Source organism: Neoarius graeffei, chromosome 4 (genome assembly GCF_027579695.1).
Source record: "Neoarius graeffei isolate fNeoGra1 chromosome 4, fNeoGra1.pri, whole genome shotgun sequence".
Lineage (NCBI taxonomy): Eukaryota > Metazoa > Chordata > Actinopteri > Siluriformes > Ariidae > Neoarius > Neoarius graeffei.
Genome location: NC_083572.1, coordinates 5,912,692 through 5,917,704, shown reverse-complemented (window position 1 = coordinate 5,917,704; position 5,013 = coordinate 5,912,692).

The window sequence follows — 5,013 nt, the reverse complement described above, 5'->3', positions numbered from 1 at the left end:
GGGCCAAATCCTGACTGATGGCAACCCATTCTTGAATAATCAGTGCTTGGAGTTTATCACAATTTTTGGGTTTTTGTTTGTCCACCTGCTTTTTGAGGTTCTCGATGGGATTAAGATCTGGGGAGTTTCCTGGCCATGGACCCAAAATTTCAATGTTTTGTTCCCCGAGCCACTTAATTATCACTTTCTGCACCTAAATCAACCATTTATTGGATCATCAAGAACTTCAAGGAAAGAGGTTCAATTGCTGTGAAGAAGGTTTCAGGGCACTCAAGAAAGTCCAGCACTTGCCAGGACTGTCTCCTAAAGAGGATTCAGCTATGGGATCGGGTCCCAACAGTGCAGAGCTTGCTTAGGAATGGCAGCAGGAAGGTGTGAGTGCATCTGCATGCATAGTGAGATGAAGACCTTTGAAGGATGGCCTGGTGTCAAGAAGGGCAGCAAAGAAGCCACTTCACTCCAAGAAAAACATCAAGAACAGACTGACATTCTGCAGGAAGAACAGGGATTGGACTGCAGAGGACCGGGGTAAAGTTATTTTCTCTGATGAAGCCCTCTTCAGACTGTTTAGGACATCTGGAAAAATGATTGTCTGGAGAAGAAAAGGTGAGCACTACCATGAGTCCTGTGTCATGCCAATAGTAAAGTATCCTGAGACTATTCATGTGTGGGGTCGCTTCTCATCCAAGGGCATGGACTCATTCACAATTCTGCCTAAGAACACTGCCATGAATAAAGAATGGTATCAAAACATCTTCCAAAAGCAACTTCTCCCAACCATCCAGGAGCAATTTGGTGATAAGCAATGCTTTTTCCAGCATGATGGAGCACCATGTCACGAGGCAAAAGTGATAATTAAGTGGCTCAGAGAACAAAACATTGAAATTTTGGATCCATGGCCAGGAAACTCCCAGATCTTAATCCCATCGAGAACCTGTGGTCAATCCTCAAAAAGTGGGTGGACAAACAAAAACCCAAAAATTGTGATAAACTCCAAGCACTGATTATTCAAGAACGGGTTGCCATCAGTCAGGATTTGGCCCAGAAGCTGATATCCAGTATGCCAGGGCAAATTGCAGGAGTCTTGAAAAAGAAGGGTCAACACTGTAAATATTGACTCTTTGCATAAACTTGATGTATTTGTCAATAAAAGCCTTTGAAACTTATGAAATGCTTATAATTGTACTTCAGCATACCATAGAAACATCTGACAAAAAGATCTAAAAACACTGAAGCAGCAAACTTTGTGAAAACCAAAATTGGTGTCAGTCTCAGAACTTTTGGCCATGACTGTATGAGCTCGTGTGTACAGAAGATGGATGAAACATGTACATTGTGGGACGATGTAAAGCACATAGAAATGCATTTAAAGATGAAGATTAAAAACAAATAATAAATAAAATACACATGACATTTCTCCCCCCAACAAAAAACAATAGTTTTATTGTTGTTCTTCATAATTAAGACTTTGTTTCATCTTTCTATTCCATGTAAAGAACTTTGACGCAAAATGAAAATGCATCACATAATTAAACATTACTATTGTTATTACTATTTTATAAATGTTCCTGCTCATAGATCATGTTTATTTGTCCTAAAGTCCCTAAAGAAGAGTCAAATACACTGTAAATCTATACGGATGATAGCATAATCAGCCTGCTATAGTGTTTGCAAGAGACAGCACTTTAGATGAAATCAGTGCGCACTCAGCGAAAATCTAACAGCGAGCACAGGAACACAAATCACATTGGACCTCTAAGATTACACTTTATTTCATTACAAAGTCATTTTGATGAACTTCTTAAAACTATTATGGGAATACCCATGGTGAGATCAAGACGAGGTCTTCTTAGACTGTTCCCAGCATTTAAAGCATTTCCTAAAATGTCTAATGTTGGCGTAAAAACACCACGTAGGTGTGTTTTGTATCATTTTGAGGCAAAGTTGGTGAATATTGTGGCTTCGAAATGTAATTAATAGCATGTTTGAAGGTTAACCGTCATCTTAATCCTGTCAGATTGAATTAATGTGCTGGATTATACAATATTTTGGGGTGGATTTTAGAAATGATTAAATAGATGAAACAGGAGGCTTGTCGTATAGCAAACACTTGTGTTGTCTCATCTCATCTCATCTCATTATCTGTAGCTGCTTTATCCTGTTCTACAGGGTCGCAGGCAAGCTGGAGCCTATCCCAGCTGACTACGGGCAAAAGGCGGGGTACACCCTGGACAAGTCGCCAGGTCATCACAGGGCTGACACATAGACACAGACAACCATTCACACTCACATTCACACCTACGCTCAATTTAGAGTCACCAGTTAACCTAACCTGCATGTCTTTGGACTGTGGGGGAAACCGGAGCACCCGGAGGAAACCCACGCGGACACGGGGAGAACATGCAAACTCCGCACAGAAAGGCCCTCGCCGGCCACGGGGCTTGAACCTGGACCTTCTTGCTGTGAGGCGACAGCGCTAACCACTACACCACCGTGCCGCCCCACTTGTGTTGTGTTGGGGATTTTTTTTAATTCATGATTTATTTATTATACCTTTAAAGCAGTGCTCTAAAAATGAATTACATTCCATTTAGGTACCTTAAATTATTTTTATTATCCACATACCCTGACTAAACCTACACATTAAGTCCAAAAGGTGTATCTGCTTGTTTAATGGGACCATGCCAGGAATATGGGAAAGTATAGTTTAGTACCCTAGTTGTGAGTGAAGGATACCAATATTTCTGGAAACACAGGACTAGTTTTAACCTTCATCCTTCTTTCTCATAATATTAATGAAGCCTCAAGGGACAAGTAAAAACCACAGACCTTATAAAAGGCCATCTGTCACAAGGCGGTTCTACTGTACATCATGAATAGGCAACTAAATGGGATCCTTTCAACAAAGGTTCCGAACCAATGCACTTCTTTTGTCATATGAATGAGTCGTGATCAGGGAAACAGAATTTGACTGTTGATAGAAGAAGAAGAAGCCTTTATTTTTGTCACATGTACCCTCAAGCATAGCGAAATTCCTCCTCTATATTTAACTCATCTAAAGCAGTGAACACACACAAGTGAGCAGTGAGTGCACACACATAGCAGTGAGCAGCGATGCTACAGTACCCAGGGAGCAGTTAGGGGTTCGGTGCTTTGCTCAAGGGCACCATGATACAGAGGGAAGAGAAAGTGCCGTTCATTCACTCAACTCCCCTCACATTATTCTTGCTGGTCCTGGGAATCGAACCGGTGACCCTTTGGGCCCAAGTAGAATGAGATAGAATGATATAGTGAGAATCTTCCACTCGAGTAGCCTACAGCACATCTGAAGAAACAACGCAGATCATGTACTGAGTTACTGCAGGACAAAATCAGATTACAAGAGTCTATCTGAGTGGATCAATAACAACGAATGGCTAAAAGAAACAACTCACATAGGCATTCGTGATGCTCCTCAGAAAGTTCGACCAATCCCACATCCTCCTGCTGTTAGTATTTTTGTTTGTACCTCTCTGAGATACTGGATCTTCCAACAAACTTCATTGGTTTTATCTCCCAAGTAGTAATTTAACCCACAGAGACCAATATGGCTCAACGCCATGTCCAGTACACACCCCTGTTAATGAACATGGCCTTTCTTTGTCCTACAAGCCTCATACCTCACCACTATGGAGTCAAATTTTAGACATTAGACATACTGACCAAAATATACAAAATATTTGGTCATTAATACTGACCAAAATACGTTGTATACCTCGGCAACAACCTTTCAAACACCAACAATCATCTGGTAGCTGTGAAACATAGAATATCAAAAGGATGGGCTGCATTCTCTAAAAAAGAGCACATCTTGAAATCAACACGCATATCAATGAGAGTTAAAACAAAGATTTTTAACACCTGTGGTATGATACGGCATGGACTGTACTGCATGGAGAAATTCCTTAATAAAACATACAGAAGTCTTCCAAAATCATGCTATGCGTCTTATGACAGGCTTTAAACGAACAGACCGCAAGAGCATTAACAACCTCAGAAAACTAACAAAGCTCGTACCAATGGAAATTCACATTCAAACCTTGCAAAACCCTGAATCTGTTTGGCCACACCAAAAAGAACAACAAAGGAAACTCAAAAGTGTGTGTAGAAGGAATGGTAGCAGGGACGAGAAGCTGTGGTTGACCCTGATACAGATGGCGTAACAACATCCCCATCTGGACCGGTATAAACAGCTGGAACTCAATAAATTCCTTGTGTAGAGACAGAACTGCTTGGAAAGCATTATCATGTACTGATGTGCAGTTTGCTGCCATGCGGAAATAGCGAAATATATATACTGACCAAAAGATTTTAACAGAAAGTTGCGAAAATATTTTGATATCACAGGCACAAACAAGGAACTGAGACAATTTTTTGTCCATCTTTGAGCACTTTTTAAATTTTTTTTTGGCAAATCTTTATTTGTGAGGCCAATTTGCATTTTTGCCTTAACTTTCTTTTCTGAGTTTTGACTTTTCTTTTGCAGTACCTTCTTCCTTCTGCGCTTCTGGGTTTGTTTTTTTCTTTGCTTTTTTAAAATCTGCATTAGTTGCCAGAAAAGATAAACAGGACTCAAGTCTGTACAGATTCGCCACATAGCCAGAGGACTTGAGTGACATGCTTGGTCATTTGCGAAGAAGACTGTAAAAAGATATCAATAATATTTTTATAGAACATCACCACTCATATACACTACCGTTCAAAAGTTTGGGGTCACTTTGAAATGTCCTTATTTTTGAAAGAAAAGCACTGTTCTTTTCAATGAATATCACTTTAAACTAATCAGAAATCCACTCTATACATTGCTAATGTGCTAAATGACTATTCTAGCTGCAAATGCCTGGTTTTTGGTGCAATATCTCCATAGGTGTATAGAGGCCCATTTCCAGCAACTATCACTCCAGTGTTCTAATGGTACAATGTGTTTGCTCGTTGCCTCAGAAGGCTAATGGATTAGAAAACCCTTGTACAATC